This window comes from Canis lupus, chromosome 20, assembly GCF_003254725.2.
Source record: "Canis lupus dingo isolate Sandy chromosome 20, ASM325472v2, whole genome shotgun sequence".
Lineage (NCBI taxonomy): Eukaryota > Metazoa > Chordata > Mammalia > Carnivora > Canidae > Canis > Canis lupus.
In genome coordinates, this window is record NC_064262.1 from 9,789,301 (window position 1) to 9,808,491 (window position 19,191).

The following is a 19,191-nucleotide window of genomic DNA, read 5'->3' on the forward strand; positions in this document are numbered from 1 at the left end:
GGTCATGTTCTTCTACCTCTAGTCACAGCTTCTGTGAACCTGGGGACAGCTCTCTCCCATGGCCTCTTTAGGCCTTGGGGTGGTCTCGCCTCTTGCTGTCACTGGCCTCAGGGTGCATCTTCTCACATGGCCCTGTTTTCTTCTTCATTGATAGTGCCTTGATTAAACTTCCTGTGGTTACCCCTTCAAGTATTTCTAGCCAGCACCCTGACCCATACAGAAGCAAGGTGGGTTTTAGAGATGATCTCAGTGTGGCGTTTGCTGGGTTGTTGAGATATAGAACACCCTGTGGGGTTCTCGTGTAGTCTCTTCTGCTTCTTGCATGTGAAGTTGTTAAAATGATTTGATTTTGGCAATTAATTAGAATAGGAAAATCAGTTAGAGGTGCTAGGAGAAACAAGACAGAAATTTGGGGACCTTTACTAGGGCAAGTCTGCTGGCTGCTCTTGTATCATGAGGAGAAAGCTGACCATAGAATTCTTTGACCACTGACAGTGACTTTAGGTATATAACTCCCTTGTGCCTTGGTATTCTCCTGTGTCAAAGTAGGGCTCATTGTGAGGAATGAATGTGGGGTCATATGCAAAAGTTTGTTTTAAGCCTGACGGCCCTTCCAAATGTTCTGTTCCCATGCCAGGGTTCCAGCTAACATTGATCTAGTTTTGCATCTTTGGGTATGAGGCTTGAATGTGAGACACTGGAGAATTTGGAGCAATTTGCTGATGTGGGCCTTCTTGAATCATTATAATTTGCTGACCTGCATGTACTTTGCAGCCAAGGTATATCAGAATACTTGTTGTGTTCTACGTGGCCCACTGGGAGTGAGGTGTTGGTATGACTTACTAAAGAGAAAATCTCTTGGACAGGATAAAGGGGCATTATTGCAGCTCTAAATTCCCAGTGTAAGAATGATTTTGATCTTTCGGGGAGGAGGATTGGGGGACAGGTGGGCTAGCTTAGATAGGTCAGGTGGTGGGTTGATGCTGGCCTATCAAAGGAGGAATTCCCCAGCTTCAAGGGACATGCTCAGGATGAGTGGTACCAAGTGCCATTTCTGAGCTAACACCAACATGACTGCCTGAGGGCAATTTTATTGCATCCTCTGGGCATCTTCCTGAGGCAAGTGGTCTTATTCCCATTTTATAGAACAGCAGACCGAGCCCTAGGAATGGCTCATTTCACCACATGCCAGGATATGCTAAGGACACTTAATTCCCACAGGATAGGGTCTGGATCCCTATGATAGAAATAAACCTCCCCTCCATGCCCCTCGACTATACACACATACACACTTAACACCTGTGGTCTAATTGTAGGTGTCCCTCAACAATCTAATAACGGGGACCATTTAGAATAAAATTCTATTTTGGAATAACTTTGTATTTGCTAGATAATGGAAGAAAATTAGGTCTATTCAACCCCAACAGCCAGGGATTGAAGGGAGCATTGTAGCACCCCTGTTTCCCAGGAGACAGGAGATAAAAATCAATACAGTTAAAGCCATTATTATCATCTTTTCTCATTATCACATTTTCCATTCTGTTTACCATCTTGGCATCTTAATTTTCCAAAGCCTTATGAACCTATGTTACCTGGTAACATCTCTTTATGGGATATTGAAATCATGGGATACTCTGGAGAAAAAAAATGTATATTTTTCTGTATATTACCCTTGGGGCAAAGTTGACATATATGGGTTTTGTTCAGATTAAAATGTCTGAGGTTCTATTTAAGAACTTGTATCACTCGTAATTTGGAACCAGTTCTATGGCTTGGGTTCAAGGTCAAAAGTAGAATGCTATGTGAAAGAGATGATGTCTGGCTTGATCCATTTCCTCTCTGTTGCCTGCCTTTGCTCAGTGATTAAATTGCCTGTCTGAGCATCAAATTCTGAACTACTCTCTTGTGTTTTACTGCATTCTGCAGCCTTCTTATTCTTCTTCTGCTCATCCAAATCCACCTGTCCTAAGCACCTTCTCTCAATATCCTGCCCAAACTCCCTCACTGGGTTTGGCAGCAAACCATTGAGAAAAGAATGAGGGTTTTGAAGTCAGGCATATCTGAGTTTGAGCCTTGGTTATATCCTATTTATTAGCCATGTGGCTATGGGCAAATTAACTTTTTCCTCTTAGACTATTTTAGCTGTAGGATGGAAATGATCAGCCCTACTTTCAAACAGCAGCACCCTGCTTTATGAGGAAGCATGTGTGAAGCACCCAACCCATGGCTTGGCACAAAGTAATACCCATGGTTTCCTTCCTCTCCCAAGATTTCTCTCCCTTCCAATGTCCCCCAGTTCTTCCTTGTTTATCACAAAGAGATTCAGAGTAACAGTTCCCACGATTCCTTCCTGTAGCCTCAGGGTGATAAAACTTGTGTTAGACTGTTTCTGCAGACATGGTTTTACTTGCATGCTTGTGGCAGATGGTGATTGGGCACAAATAGGGGTAAGCTTCTCAGATGGTTAGTGGACATCTACCCAATTCAGACAGAGGGCCAGGACCTCAAAGGTATACCATCCACTGTTTTAGCACCTACCCTCTGCTTGGACACTTCCCGTGTTCAAGAACTCATTCTCTCAGTTGTGAACATCTCTCACTGTTACAAAGTTCTGTGTCACCTTGGCTTCCATCTGTCTTCCTAGACCCTACCTGTTCTTTCCAGCCTTTGTGATCTATTGGAAGGGCTCTCCCTTTCTTATAGGATGACAGTTGATCTATTGGAAAACTGTTGGTCATGTGTTCACAAGGTCTTTTCCCCTCTAGACTTCAGGTACTGTTTTGTCCTGCCTAAGTTATATTCTACAGTTCCATTCCACTTTGTCAGCAGTCATGCTTTCCCTTATCTCAGGTGCTGTGTTGCAGCCTATTGGAGGGGTAGGAACATCAGGTTTGAAGTCAGGCACATTTGGTTCTCATCCCTGCATGGGCACCTATTTGGAAACTCAACTTACCTACCTGTACAATAGAAGCACTAATACCAATATCATAGTACTTCCAGGCAGATTAAATGTGCTGATGTATAGAAAGTATGCAGTCTCTTGCCTGACATAGAAAAGATGTCATAACTGCATAATTATTATTTACTAATTTCCAGGCAAGTAGCCATCACACTTGGTTCTTTTAGAAAATCTTCCTAGTGACCTTTATGGTTTTCATCAGCCTGCATTTGGTAGTCTCTCCCCTTCCCTTACACCAGGAAAATGGCATTAACGAGTGTTCTATTTGTGTTGTTACAGTCACAAGATTCTTAGGAGGATAGTCAAAATACAGCTCACTGGTCATTTTATGTTCATTCGAGGCAGGTTTTAATTTAAAAACAGCTTGGATCTTCTGTGACTAAACATGTACATTCTAAGAGGTCCTTTGGGATTGCAGCAGAATGTTCAGACATTCATGGGCAGAATTCCAGAACTCTTGAAAGATGAGTGTGTCCTGTGGCTGATGAACAAGGTATGAAGACACCAAATCCCCCTGACGAAGTCCAGCAATGCCTTGCCACTGATCAGCCTTTCTGGAAAGACAAGATGAGCTCACCAAGAAGAAAGGGGTGGATGGGAGATTTCAGGAAAGATTCTTAGTTATCAGAAATTAGGCATCAAAAGATCTGGGACTTCTTGTTGATTTCCCCAAGTTGTTCTCACAGCCCAAGACACATGGTTGGGCCATGATGTCATCTGACATAGATAGACACGCTGAGGCCAGAAACTGTCAAGCAGATTCTGGTTCATGATGGAGAGTGGGAGGGATGTGCAATTTGAGGGCCATGTGAGTGTGGAATGAGTAATGTTTTCCAGTAGTGTATTATCACCCATCCTATCATTGATTGGGGTGGAGGAAGAACTGAATTCTAAGATATTCAAAAAACAAGTATTATATATCCCCCTAAAGACCTTACATTTTCCAAGTTAAAATCCTATATTTAGTAGTCTCATCTGTTGTCATGCTAGGACAATATTTTCATATCCAGTTGAATTTACATGACCAGTCTCCATCATTCGTTCATATGTTCATTCCTTCATTCATTGAATCACTCAGTTGGTCATTCATCGTTTGGTCTGTGGTTCTAGCAATTATTTGGTCTGTCACTTCATTGGTCCATTGGCTGTTCAGTCTTTCAGTCATGCAATGAATATCTTTTGGACATCTTTTTCTATACCAAGAGCTGGGCTGGGTATCATACGTGTAGCAGTGAAAAAAAGATTCACAGAATCTACTCTCCTGGAAAAAACAGATGTTAAACAAGCAATTATTATTATTTTTTTTTTTTAAATGTTTTTTTTTAATTTTTTTTTTTATTTATTTATGTATGATAGTCACAGAGAGAGAGAGAGGCAGAGACACAGGCAGAGGGAGAAGCAGGCTCCATGCACCGGAAGCCTGATGTGGGATTCGATCCCGGGTCTCCAGGATCACGCCCTGGGCCAAAGGCAGGCGCTAAACCGCTGCGCCACCCAGGGATCCCTAAACAAGCAATTATAACAAAAGGTGATGAATGGGGAACATTATGATAGGAAAAGCATGGGCCCCAAAGCAAAAGAAGTTCAGTTTGGCTGGAGATTACAGTTTTCTATTGCCTAAAGCATCAGATTCCAGGTCCTGGATGTCTAAATACATAATTCCTAGTACTCATCTGTTAGAAAGAATAAGAACTAACATTTGTGGGAGCTCTTGCCATGTAGCCAGCCACTGAGCCAAGTCCTTTACAAAGATGGTCACACTTAATCTTTCCTGAGTTAAGGACTTAGTATCCCCATTTCACAGACAAGGAAGTTGAGGCTCAAAAAGGATAAACAGCTTGTCTGTGGTCACATAGGGTGAAGTGGCAGAGCAAAGAGTTGAATCCTGGTCTGTCTGATTCTACAGCTCACGGTAATAACCAAGAACATTCTTGAGCCCAGGAAGTAGAAAACTTGTAACAAAAGACATTGAGAAGTTGGGGTGAGGAGAGCCTTTGGATCTTCCTGCTGTCCTCCCGAAGAATCAAGAGCTCTTCAGTGAGCCTCACAGCCCATGGGAAAAAGAACAAGAACTTGGGGTGACCAGGTCAGAGAGCATCATGGGGTGAACTACGTTCCTACATCCCAGAAGGCATGAGAAAGCTTTGCGGGAAGTTATTTGTAACAGCAGAAAGACCTTAGGCAATCCAACCCAGAAATGAATCAATCTTATATTCGTGTGTACATTTTTAATGCAGTTAGAATAATATAAAACCAAATTAGAAAGCCTCATGTCCACATGATGTCTTTATTTAGTGTAAAGCAGTCTATTACACACACTCTATTTCCTTTTTGGTGATTAAAAAAATAAAGTGAGTCAGTCTTTTTTGCAAAAATAGTTCCATATTTCAAAAGAAAATAGTTTTCTTAGAGAACATAGCCTTCTCTCTATTTTTTCTCTCTCCTCATGTCCCCTCCTCCAACTCAATAATAAATATCTCCTGTCCAGATGTTAGATCATGTTGAGATAATTTGGAAATCTTCATGCTTAATTTAGAAATGATTCATATACGCATTGAGTAGTACCTAAGTTTGGCTGGGGATGAGAATAGTTGCTTGTAGTGGTGGTGATTCAGGCTTGCCCGTGAGTGATCCGTCTTCTATCACTTGAGATATTACTGAATTGCTGTGATGACTCAGCTTGAGTCTGTGCAACTGTGAGTACGATGGTTAGCTCCCTCAGCAGCTTCTCTTGGTGTCTCCCACGTGGTTGGAGATGATTCTGTGCTCATTGGCACTTGCTGAGTTTTGCCATGTATTCTCAATGAAGCCACGAGTGAGTCATGTTTCCATGTGTCTCCCTGTCAGTTCTTTTGGTGTTCTGCAATTACCACAGGTCTAGTCCATGTATCACCTCCTTATTCAAAGGGATTCTTTTGCCCGATGTCTTAATTATCATCAAAGAATCTCCTTTTTAGACTTAAGGACCAGGAGCTTCAGAATCCAGCTAATCTGCCTATATCCCATATTGGTATACAATGGTATTACTTCTTCTTGACATCAAGTAGTAGTGCTCTACTAGTGTAATACTGCAACTACCATCAGCACCACCACTACCATCTTTTTTCTTCCCCTTAGGAAGTAGTATTTTGGAATACTTAAAATGTTACAAACACTGGTTGGGTTCCTTATTTGCTTTATCTCAATTATTCCTCATACTAGTCACATGTAGTATTTATTATTTTTAAAGATTTCATTTATTTATTTGAGAGAGAAAGAGAGCACAAGTAAGGGGAAGGGCAGAGAAAGAGGGAGAAGCAGACTCCCTGCTGAGCAGGGAGCCTGATGCAGGGCTTGACCCCAGGATCCTAGGATCATGACCTGAGCCAAAAGCAGATGCTTAACCGACTGAGCCCCCCAGACTTCCTGCATGTAGTATTTGATCCCAATTTTGCTTAGGAATTAAAACCAAGGCTCAAATATGTGAAGTAACTCACCTATGGTCTCACTGTTAGTAAATTGCAGAGAGATTATCTAAACCTAACTTATCTGACATGATACTTTTAAACAGGACATCAGTATTTTCTACTTTCATGATCTTTTTTGCCATCTCATATCCTCATATCACCTCTGTGCTGTTAATTATGTAATATTGGCTGCCTGCTATTCACTATGCTCATATGAACAAAACTACAAGAGCACACGAGGCATTTTTAGCTTGCAATACTTGTTACCTACTGATACTTGGACCACAATCTGCATCATCAATCAAAGTAAATCCCCTGAAGGAAAACAGAAATCTTGCCTTAGCGTGGTCTCAGAGGGATGACATTTAAGCTCCCAGTCTCTTCTCTCTGGCAGACACTTTTCTTATCAATCTCCAGGTAAGAGAGCCGTTATTTAAGTAGTTCTTTCTCTTTGCTACGTGACTTCTTTTCTCTGCTGTACTGTACTGTAATTTTGTTTTCTCTAGTGAGGTCCTCAGTTCTTTCTAGGAACAGTCTCAGGGCATCCATAACATTTTGTTCAGACATTATTTCTCTGGGTTGAACAACTCTAGCCTTCTGCCCACTAGGACCTGGTGGTGTAATTGGAAATTGGAAATTATCTAACATATTTTAATTTCATGGACACTCTAGAGAGTGGTGACTTCCAGTATGGTTTTTAGACTCCGGAAAGAGTGACTCCTGTCCTGTAGATTCCACTCTTTTCCTTCTTCTGGCCACCTATCCCTTCCAGGCTAGGTTTAGGTTCCATGACCTCAGAATTCTCTTCTTAAATGGCTCCAATCCCATTTCTAGAACTGGGTGTTCCTCTGCCCTAAGGCCATTCTCCTCCAAGAATGGCCTTGTCACAGTTTACTTCTAGGCCCCAGGGGGAAACCAAGATGTAGTTGCTTATAGGATGGAGCAAGACCTCTTGGGGTTTGGGGTGTGGGGTAGAGAGCTAGGAGTAGGAAGGGAAAGTGGAGACAGACCAGAAGCCAGAGGGGAGTCTAAGAGCTTGGAACTCAAACCCAGCCTTCCGGGTTGTTTTGCGGACATTTGTCATGATAGGAGGATAGAACATTTTTATTGGGCAGTGTTTTAGTTTGATTTATAACTTCTGTATATTTAGATACATACCTCATGGGCCTCTTCTAGTATCTTTTTACCCTGGCTCCTTCAAGTGTTAGGGATAGGCTTTTTAGCTACCACTTGGGCAACCAGTAGTCCTAGTGTATCTGAGACTAAGGGGTTTCCTGTGATTCAAGATTTACTGTACTAGTGGAGAAAGACCCAGGAAAACTGGAAGAAAGTGTGTTGATCACTCTAGACCACCTACTACATATAATGTAGTGACTGTTGTTAATTTATATAACTATACAGAACTCAGACTCCTTCTTTCTGAGGCAGAAAGAACTTCTATTTACATTTTCATCATAATAGTGTGCAAGAAATTCCATTTAATGATAGACCTTCTCTCAGAGGCAGGAGATAATTAAAGGTCATTTAACCACTGGCAGGCATACTGTCTCCAGGGCAGGATGCAGCCATTAGCGGTGGCCTTCGTAAAATTGCTACTAAAATCAACAATGAATATTCATTGACCACTAGAAGAAGAAACACCATCAAAATCATTGCTGGAAGTCAAAATAGCTTTGTATACCTTGGACTGTCTTGTTTCTTCAGAACGAGGAGAGAGGGGATGTTTCCATGTGACATTATTCCTATCAATACCCAGTTCCAACTTTCTAACTTGGCTACAACCATTTAAAGCTACTCCTTTCTAGGAAGCTTCCAAGTGCCTAAGAGCTGTGGATATTTTGAGGTATTTGGCAATTGAAAAAAGAGTAGGTGGAAGCATCTTTAGCCAAACAACTTTCTAGGCAAAATTGAGATGTAGATGAAGTTAATTTCTACCCATACTGCTGTCTCTACTTTCCCCACCATCTTGTTTCCTGAGTTTTTAGGAAAAAGACACTTATTCATTTATTCATCCATCCATCCATCCATCCATCCATCCATTCATCCATCAATTCATTCATTCATCTATTCATTCATTCAGCAAATGGGGCCAAGAGTGGTAGCACTGCAGGCAAAAGAAATAACAAGAGCAAAGTCTCCATGGTAGGCACAGACTTGAAGATCTAAAAGCAGACTGGAGGGGTGGGCCAGAAAAATGAGGAAAGAGGAGTAGAATAGGCTCTAAAAGTTGGGCAAGGACTAGGTCACATGGGACTTTAGTGGCCACAGTACAGATTTTGGATTTTATTAGGTGCAGTGGATTGATGATCCCCAGAGATAGTCCATCCTAGTGTGGGAACTATCCATGTTTTCTAATATGACCAAAAAAGACTGTACAGATATGATTAAATTCAGGATCTTGAGATGGGGAGGTGCCATCCCATGTATCCCTATGAAAAAGGAGGTGGCGGGAGAGTGGACAGACAGAAGAGGACAAGGCACTGTGACCATGGAGGCAGAGACTGGAGTGATGTGGCCACAAGCTGAAGAAGGTTGGCAGCCTCCCCAAGCTGGAGGAGGCAAAGAACACATTGTCCTCTAAAGCCTCCAGAGAGGGCATGGTCCTGCTGATGTGCTGATTTTAACCCAGTGATACAGATTTTGGACTTCCAGTGATACAGATTTTGGACTTCCAGTCCAGAACTGTGAGATAATAAATTTTGTTATTTTAAGCCACCACTTTTGTGGCAATTTGTTACAGAAGCCAAAGGAAACTGATACAGGCAGTTTTTGGCTTTTGGCTGGGATATGACATGATGAGATTTCCATCCTTCAGTGACCGCTTTGAGAGCTGTGTAGAACAGAGATCAGAGGGGACAGAAGTAGGAATAGAGAGACCAGCTGGGAAGTTCTTGGCAGGCATGCAAATGAGACACAATGGCTCAGCAGAGGTGGAAAGAAATAGCACACTTGAGATTTTCTTTGGAGATAGAATGCCAGGACTTACTGACGGATTGCCATCAGGAAAGCAGGCTTTGAAAAGTCATCAACAATTTAATGTAAATATGCCTTTTCCGCCAAGAGAAACTTGTAATTTTAAAAAGAAGCACAAGGATAACCGAGCAGTGGGATTTTAGGCTCTATAATACCCCAGATGTGGAGAAAAGGGTTTAGTGGGTTGTCGGCTTATGGAGTTTCCCTGCAATCCATTTTGTTACGCTGCTTTGCTGACCACCTGCTCCGTTCATAATCAGTCATGAATCCTTTTTTAGAAGTAGGTGGACCACAAATCAGCAGATGATAATTTCCATGCTGTCTCAAAGGGAATTTACTGGGTTGGAGAAGCACCTGAAAGCTGTGGTTTAAATACTCCATTTGAGGGGCATCTGGGTGGCTCAGTTGGTTAAACATCTACCTTCGGATCACGTCATGATCTTGGGGTTCTGGGATCAAGCCTGCATCGGGCTCCCTGCTGAGTGGGGAGGGAGTCTGCTTCTCCCTCTGTGCATGCTCTCTCTCTTTCTCAAGTAAATAAAATATTTTTTAAAATGCCCCATTGATGTCCTTATGACATTTCAAAGGTTTTCTGTATTTGTTCTCAGACTTCAGCCTGTATCTGATTGACCTGGGGAGTTTCTATGTCAGTTAGATTTGAGAAATGTGGCTCCAGAGATTCTGATCCTAGGTCAGGGCAGACTCTAAGACAGTGCTTCTCAGACTTTAAAGATTCTAATTCAGCAGGTTCAAGTGGAATCTGAGATTCCATCCGGGTGGATGACGAGCTTCTAGGTCTGTGGACCACACTTAGAGTAATAAGATTTATAGGGATCATTTTCAGAGCTTTAAGCCCCAATATGCCATGGATGAGCCTGACTCCAGTTTGGTTATACCACATGTGTCAGAAACAAAGGTAGCCCAGACACACTGCCAAGCCCTTCTGTGCGATGGCCCAGCTGTCATCTTGGTGCAACAGATTCTTCCTCTCTAAACCAGTGACACTCTTCATTCTCTCCTGCTGAGCTCATAAATGCCTCCTTGCCAAACCCAACAGGGGCCAGCTTCCCAGACTGGGTTACAAGGTTGAGATTTGCCAGGCTTGCCCCTTCCGGGAATGCCATGGGCCAGACGGCTTCCTTAACACAGCAGAGTCCGTCTTGTTTGGGGGTTGGCATGCCACAACTGGCATGCTGTTTCCAACACATAGTCATGGCATGGTCTTCCCCCACTTCAAACCCTGCCCTGGCCCTGGTCAAGCACACTGGCCTACCCAAAGTTCCACCTCCATCTCTAACTTTTACAATCTACAATCCACTGATATAGAACCACCATGAGTTCCTCGTGTCCTAGGCTTGCTTTCTCTTCTCTCCAGGTCTGAGTCACAGTTTAACTCAAACCATCCTCACATAATGATGAAGGATACACATATGGTAAAGAGAAGGAGGAGCAGAATTGTGACATAAAGAGAGGCAGTGCAAAATGGTGGTAGAGAGCACAGGCTTTAGTATAAATCCAGCTCGGTCACAGCTCAGCTGGGTGACCTTGGACAAGTCTCTGGGCCTCAGTTTTCTCCTCTTTAAAATGGTGTAAATAGGGGTGCCTGGGTGATTTAGTCATTTAAGCATCTGAGTCTTGATTTTGGCTCAGGTCATGATCTCAGGGTTGTGGGATTGAGTTCTGCAGTGGGCTAGTGCTCAGTGCTGGGTCTGCTTGAGATTCTCTGTCACTCTGCCCCTCCCCACTATCCCACCCAGTGCTTGCACACACATTCTCTCTCACTCTTTCTCAAATACATAAAATATCTTTAGAAAAAATTAAAATGGGATAAATAAAATCTTTCGCACAGGGCTGTCAAAAGGGCTTAATGAACTAATGTACCTAACAGGCTTAACTTTGTGGCAGGCCATTATAAAAGTGGACATTAGCAATTCAGATTAGCCTCTGCTGTTTGTCACTCTCTTCCCTTCTCACCTACCCTACTCTTCTCCTTCTCTCCTTGCTCTTCCCCTCAAGATCTTGGGGCCTTCAAAAGGATATAGTTCTTGGCATTTCCTCTAGGTGAAATTCCACAGAGGTAGGAAGTATCAGTTGTATTTCAGAAACTTGTTTTGGTAATTGAGCAGTAGGAATGGTTTGGAGCTGTCCACTTAGCTACATTATCGGTGGCACTTTAAAAGGAAATGAATGAAAATGCTCATTATTCTGGCTATTAGCCCACACCTGGAGCAAACAGGAATCTCCAGGTCCAAACATTTCCCCTGTAAAGCTTTCTTTACCTTAGAGACCAATATCAACACAATGAGGTTGCAGTATCAGCAACATGGGGAGGCTTGAAGTCAAGGGCAGCAGAAGCCTTTTATGAAGCTGGCATCCAGGGCCACAGCGAACACCTTTCTCTCTATCTCTAGTCTAGGAGCGGGAGCTGGGGGTGGGGGTTTTCAGGGTGGCCCCATCAGACTGAGTAATCAGGAGCTGACATTAGATTTCCGATGAGATTATCACTAGAATTATGAGGGAGACTCTTTGAATTTGTACAGATAAGGTCCAAAGATGAGCATTTGCTGAGGCCCAGGGATCACCACTGCCAGCCAGATGAGACCTCATTTGTCCAGGGGTCCCTAAGGAAAAGAAGTAGAGGCTTTGACTAGGGTTCATTCACGCACATTAATCAACAAATGTTTCCCAACTACATGGCAGCCACTGCTGTACATGCTGGTGGTATAAAACAGTGAAGGAAACTCATAGAAATCCTTGCCATCCTGGACCTCACATGCCACATAGGGATCCGTCTTTAAATCTTACAGAATATCTTTGTACCTTACTCTGAATTCTGAGATCTAAGGGATCCTAGATCCTGGGGTTTAGGGGAGAAACCTTAAAGATCACCTCATCTATTGGTTCATTATTTTTCTTAGGGTCACATATTTCTTTGAGAATATTATAGAAGCCATAAAGCCATGAACTTATCACCTCCTGAGTTCTGCTGGCTTCTGCCTTTAGTTTCAGAGGGTTTCCATCCTGTCCTCCTTACCTCTCCAGCTTCAACCTTCTGATCTGGTTCTACCATCTGGAGAACATTCCTCAGCATCCTTGCTAAGAGAGGCTTACCACAAGGCATGGATTTTCTTTTTCTTTTTTTTTTTTTAAGAGATGGGGGACTTGTTACCCCTCCAGGCAGCCATTCCATCTAAATAGTGGGTAGAGGCAGTTCTACAGACTACAGACTCCACCAATTTTCTTTTCCACCCTGTTCCCTGCCTCTAAACCCTGAGACTGGGCTCTGGCACCAGTGTGTCTGGCACCTTATTCATTGGTGTTCTGGTTTTGTCTTGAAGGTAGAGAGAGAAGTGCCTATTTCTACCACCCTCCTAGGTTTGGGGGTTATTCTGGGCTTGGCTACTAACCTTTTCCCTGAAAGGGAAAGACTCCAGTAACATTTCTTCTCGCAGTCTCTCTATAAAGATACTAGCCTAAGACAGGCCTCCTTAATCTCCTCCACCCTCTGTTTACCTTCTTATCTGAAAATATGACTGGATTTGCAGATTAGCCAAAGGAAACAGAGACTTGTTTTTAAGACTGGCGACTTGCTTTTTGAGCCTGCCAGTATTTATAAGGCTTAAATGACTTCTCTGTTCCTTGTGTTGTGTGGGAGGAAAAAGAAAACTCTTACCTACAGCCGGGTGAGGGAGCAGTGTCAACAAGGTACCCACCTCCCCCCACCTCTACTGAAAGCCAGTTTTTCTTTTAAACCTAAGTCCAGGCCATGTGAAATCCTTCAAGACGCCAGTGTCAGAGACCCAACTATGAGAGTTCCTTCTGAAGGGAAGGTAGTGCAAGCATGTCCCAGCGCTCTGAAGAGGTTACTCTTCAAAGAACATTGGCTGAAGATTTTGGAAGTTAAGTGGTTATTATTTACCAGACAAGAGCTGTGTGATCTGTAAAAGCAAGACACCCAAGAGGGTGGAAAGATTGCACTGATACACAAAATCAGGGGAGCCATGAGGCAGAGGGAGTCGGAGTGAAAGGAATTTTGTTTTCTTTAGCTCACTTGAAGCTGCTTTGAGCCACAAGTACATAGAACCACCACCACCACCTAGGAGCTGGATGTTACTGTGCAGGTGCCCAGAAGCCGGGCCATCCATTCTGAATCCTCACAGCAGCTCCACCAAGAAGGAATCCTTGTCACCATTGCTCTTTAGCTTCCCAGAATTAAAAGGACAGTGACTCTGGATTCATGACACATGCTCAGAATCACATATTTTAATAATGCCATGAACACCCATGACCCTGGGCTTAGAACGAAAGCTCAGACATTAACACGGACTCACATGTGTGTGTACAGCTTCCTCTCTCATTTCATCCCAGAGGCCACCATTTTCCTGAACCCCATTTCTATCACCCTCTGGCTTTTCTCCATATAATTCTATCTATGTGTGTTGTAAAGATACATGCATACATTTCATTTTAATTGTTTTAGCTTTATATAAAAGGCTACTTAGCAGGCTAGACACAATTTCAATGTGATACCTTGCTGAGATCCATCAAACTGAATACTTCTGTGTAGTTTATCCATAGTGATGGCTCTGGAAGATCACACGGTGGGAATATCCCATAGTTTATTCATTCACTTTTCTACTCATGAGTTTTTGGGTGGTTGCTAGACTTCTGCTCTTGTTAACAGTGTCACCTTTGAACAATCTTATGTGTCTCAGTTTTTCTGAATGGTTGCACCAATTTGCACACTTCCTGGCAATGTATAAGAGAACCTTCAGATTCTGTCCAATGCAATGTTTGGAATTGTCAGATTTAAAATTTTTTCTGAGCTAATAGACATAAAAACTTATCTCCCATTGTGGCTCTGATTTGCATTTCCTTGATCACCAATGATACTGAATATCAATTCATATATCTTTTTTGGCTCTGTGTTTCCTCTTTTGTGAACTGTTTCTTTTGCCTACTTCTTCTATTGCATTAGCTGTATTTTGCTTACTAAATTTTTTTAATGTTCTTGTTACTAATCCAAATAAAAGACTTAATATCTGCATTTTATCAGTGGAGAAACTGAGTGCCCTAGAGAGTAAGTGACTTGCTCAAGACCACGCAGCTATTCATGGAGGACTGATTTAACCTTGTATATATTGAGGGTTCCAGGGCTACACTGTCTTCCTGCTGCTGAGTATGTGGACCTGAAATGTAAGGTCTGGTTCTAGTCCCTGCTATACCACCAGTGGGCTGGAGGGCATTGAATTGTCCCTGTGTCTTGGGTTTCACTTTCTTCATCTATACAGTGACAGCTTATCTTGCAGCTTTTCGTCAGACCATCTCTATCATTTTTTTAAAAAGATTTGCTTATTTGAGGGGAGGGGAGAGGCAGAGGGAGAGAGAATCTCAAGCAGACTCGCCGCTGAATGTGGAGCCTGACGCTGGGCTTCATCTCATGACCTTCATCTCATGACCAGCTCAGGATTTTGATCTGAGCTGAAGCCAAGAGTCAGATATTCAACCAACTGAGCCACCCAGACACCCCTCCATCTTTTTTTGATTCCCATTGCTTTTAAGAACCCATGTGGCTGATGTGCTGGGGAGGGACTGTCCCCTACTTGCCTGCACTCCACTTTGTACAGTCCACAGTGTGGTGTGCGTGGTCTCAGAACATTGTGTCTGACTGACAGCTCCAAGGATTTTGCTTGCTTTGGGGCTTGGGGGGCCAGGAGTGAACAAGGATAGTATTAACATCTTTCTCACTCTTCCTTAATTATAATTTGCCATCTCTGTCTCCAGGAAGCCATGATTAAACATAGCAGAGGGAAAATTAAGGATATCGTTACAATAGCTTTCTATTATTTTGTCCACCCAACATGTATTTATTAAACACTTACAATGCACCAGGCACACTGGGCAGATAGTGTGCTGAGGTGTCAAACATGCTTGAGTTCAATGCCTTTTACTAGTTGTGGGAACCTCAACCAAGTTTTTCCACATTTTGGGTTGCTTCCATGTTTTTGGCCATGGTGAATAATGCTATTATGAATACTTATGAGTACTTTTTTTTATAGGAATATCGGGAGGGTAAAATACGATAAGATACACCCTGACCCATGATGCAAACTCAATAAATAGGGGTGGTGATGAGGGTGGATCCTATGATGGGGAGGAAATATCAGTGAGAAAGTGCCAGAAGTCTCCCTGAGGAGCAATGGAGTCCATCTAACTACATGCCTACTGCAGAGAAATGCATCTGTACTCAGAACATTTTGTTTAGAGCTAGACACTGCAGATAGAGATCAACAGTAGAAGTGGTACACATTTACATAGCACTCACCATGTGCCAGGCCCTGTTCTAAGTGCTTTAAATATATTAACTCACTTAATGCTCACAAGAACCTGGTGAGATAGGTGACAACTATAAATCTCATTTTACAGATGAGGAAAGTGAGGTGCAGAGAGTGTAATTAATTTGTCCCAAGTCACAGGCTAGTAAATGTTTGAGCCAGGGCTAGAACGCAGACTGAATGGTTCCACAGTACCACTGCAGAAGGAGTGGAGCCGAATCCCTGTCCTAGGAGAGAGAGTTCACATGTCCTGGGACCAACATTTTATTGTAGTGCAATTGGAATTGTCTGAATGGATTCATGAGTGTTCATGATGTTTACCTCAAGGGAGAGACACTGGAATTTATCTCACTTTTTATCTCATTCCCTCATGTGTTGTTAGGATTCTTTTTTTAAACATTGGACATCTCTTAATTTGATAATAAAGAAAAAAATCACCATATGGGCAGATACAAAACAAGGAAATATGGTAGAGGTGACTGCAGAAATGTGGGCTGGTGCTCTTAGAGCCCAGAGGAGGCAACTCCTAACTCTAGAGGAGGAGGAGAAGGAGGGTTTTGCAGGATGAGTAGGAGGGCACTTAATAGAAATGAGCAGAGAGATTTATTCCAGGAAGAAGGACTCCTTGGGTAGAAGCAAGTATAGTTGCCCTCAGAATAAGAGAAGTGTTGGCCCAGAGTGTAGGACATAGGAGGAACATGGTTAGTATTAGACTCCTTGTCCAGTGCCCTAGGATAGGGAGTGGCCATTTGTGCCTCTCTCCTGGATTCTACTCATTAATATTAATGCTAGGATTAGGATTTTTTGGTAGCCATTTTCAAAGAACCAAACTGTTTTTTTTTTTTTTTTTTTTTTTACGGCACCAGTCTGGCCACACAGGGAAAGCTGAGGTTACACCTGTTCCTCTGGTAAAAGAGGTTCAAAGAGTCAGGAGTTCCCCCCCCCTCACACACACCCACCATCCTACCTTAGAGCTTCCCTCTCAGGCAGGGTCCTTGTCACAGCCTGCCCCTGTGTCCTGCAGCTGTGGACACACAGGGGAAGGGAGAGCTGCCCTTCCCAGTAGTTCCCCCAGAAACCGCAGGCTCTCTTTGTGGCCAAGACTGAGCTGTGAGCAGGTCCTGAATCAATTCCCTGTGGCCAGGGCAACAAAACATGCCCATTGGTGAGACTGGGGTTACGTACATCAGATGCCCCTGGGACTGGGACTGGAGTTCTCCTCTCCTGCACCCTGGAACACACGTGAGAGATGGTAGTTCCCCTCCAAGAACATTGGAATGGTGCTCTCAGAAGAGAGAATAGATGCTAGGCATACAAAACCAAACCAAAAAGAAAAAAACAGGTTTTTAGAAATAAAAAAAATGGCTTATTGGGATATGAGTTAAGGTAGGGAGCCCCTGATATATCCACATGGAAACTTCTCTATCTCTCCAAGCTCATGAAGAATTAGGATTAATGAAGGGAGAACTATCATAGAATACGATCTTTCTGTTTCTTCCGATTTATCTCTCTTATCTCCATTTTTGGATATTTTCAGGCTGAGGAAATGTGACCCTTTGGAATACATTTTTAATATTGTGTCTCATCCAAGAAGTGACTTACTTTTATAGGCGCTCATTCAGAATCCACTGTTGTCATGGTTTTCATTTGTGATGTTTCCAAAGGTGAGCTCCAAAAGCTGGGTCAGGACAGTTCTGTGAGGGGTTAGAGTTCATGACCAAAGTGTTTTTAAGGCTTCGGGGTTGCCATGGATACAGATGCTAGCAAAGTCATATGTCTCAAAGAGACCCAGGGTGTCTCCTGTGACTTTGAGAAATCTATGTTCTTTAGAGAGCTCTTTTCCTGACTGGTAACCACCTCTCAGCTGGCATGGTTGGATATATAGATATCCATAACCTAAGGAATGGGCACGTGGTTAGGGAGTCAGACTCTAGAATCAGACTTGTGTTCAAACTTGGCTCTACTGCTTATTAGCTGTGTGATCTTAGGCAAGTTCTTTAACCTCTCTGAGCTTTACTTTTTCATCTGTAAAATGAGGATAACAACATTGAGAGGACTAGATGATACAACGCAAGTAAACTTCACCCAGGGAGAGAACAGACCTAGTCTTTATCCTCAGGAGGTTAATAATAAAGTGACAATGAATAAAATGAACAAGCCTCCATAATGTTTACAGCAAGAATGCAAATGTTGGCTTCTGAGTCTGGATTCCAACCCTGACTGTCTACTTAACAACTACGTGAACCGGACTCCCTGGGTTTACTATTCTTATCTGCAAAATAAGGATGAGGAGACCACCTTGCAGAGTTAGTAGGTGAATTAAGGTGATTTTTATAAACCACTTGGTACAACATCTGGCATAAAGCAAGTGCCCAGTCAGGGCACTAGCTTCTCCCTCCCTTTCTGTCTCGGAAGCTCGGGCCAGCCTACATCCGGGGTGCCCGATGCTGTTATGGTACAAGCCAGCTGAATTCACTGGGGTTGAGAAGAGAGGGTATTTCACAACAGACACTCATTCAGTGCTGAAAACTGCCAGATTCCCACTGTTGAGTACCCAGAAAGCACTCATTACATTATTTCCCCTTTTGACAAGATTTGACATGTAGAACAAATGCTTCTGTCACGCCTGTAGCAAGTGTCATCCTCCACAAAGGGAAGCTGTGTGCCAATAGCCAGGGTAACCTCAGCTTTCCCTGCGTGGCCCGGGCTGCACCATGGCAGCTAGCATGTTACACAAGCTGCCTCTCTCAGTGTCTGAGGGCAGAGCCTGGGTGGCATTTCACTGCCGTGACCCCACCTAGAAGAGCACTCCAGGATTAATTAATTGCAGTTTGAGAGTCTGGCGGGGGAGGGGGGAAGTACTCAGCTTCTAGAGTGAATGATTCACTCAATACAAACAGTCCCCAGCTGCCTCCCACCGAGAGGATGCTGCTTCTCATCCTGGACCTGCTGCCACTCAGGCTTGTAAGTGAGAAGCACACAACAGGGCAGCAGGATCAGAAGCAGGAGTGAGTGAAGATAGTTTGCCTGGAGCCAAGACTTGCAGATACCCTCTGGGGGCCTTAGGAGTCGGAGATAGTGAGGATACAACATGATGCTTATTGCCAGTTACTTTCTTCTCTTCTAATTTGATGTCTCTTGTCCGTTCAAACTTGTTCTTGTCTGTCCTTTCTATCTTGTTTTGGAACATCCTGTCCTCTCTGTCTCTCTCATTGTCTGATCTTTGTAGTACTGTAGGGCAGTCCTGCTCACAGTTGGCTTGAGAGAAGTGGAGAGCTCTCTCTCTCCCAAACTGATCCCTCTTAAAATAGACAGTAGTCCTTCCTTATCTGCTGGGCATGCGTTCCAAACCCCCCAGTGGGTGCCTGAAACTGCAGAGAGTAGATGTAGGGTTGAATACTATGTTTTTTCCTATACATATATACTTGTGATAAAGTTTAATTAATAAATTAGGCCCAGAAAGAGATTTGCAACAATA

At 43.1% G+C, this 19,191-nt stretch overlaps 2 long non-coding RNA genes across 3 annotated transcripts; one reads left to right on the forward strand and one right to left on the reverse strand.

The window, feature by feature from the left end:
• Positions 1-1,504: 1,504 nt before the first annotated feature.
• On the reverse strand, positions 1,505-17,359 carry LOC112662385 (uncharacterized). The gene is made up of 3 exons (XR_003138479.3): positions 17,316-17,359; positions 16,899-17,018; positions 1,505-4,220 (listed from the first exon to the last, which is right to left on the reverse strand). It is a non-coding gene; the product is annotated as an uncharacterized LOC112662385 (long non-coding RNA).
• Positions 3,267-5,224, forward strand: LOC125753148 (uncharacterized). 2 transcript variants are annotated; one of them, XR_007404261.1, is made up of 2 exons: positions 3,267-3,452; positions 4,816-5,224. It is a non-coding gene; the product is annotated as an uncharacterized LOC125753148 (long non-coding RNA). The 2 variants fall into 2 exon arrangements; XR_007404262.1 differs by having other exon boundaries at positions 3,392-3,452; positions 4,866-5,224.
• Positions 17,360-19,191: the final 1,832 nt, after the last annotated feature.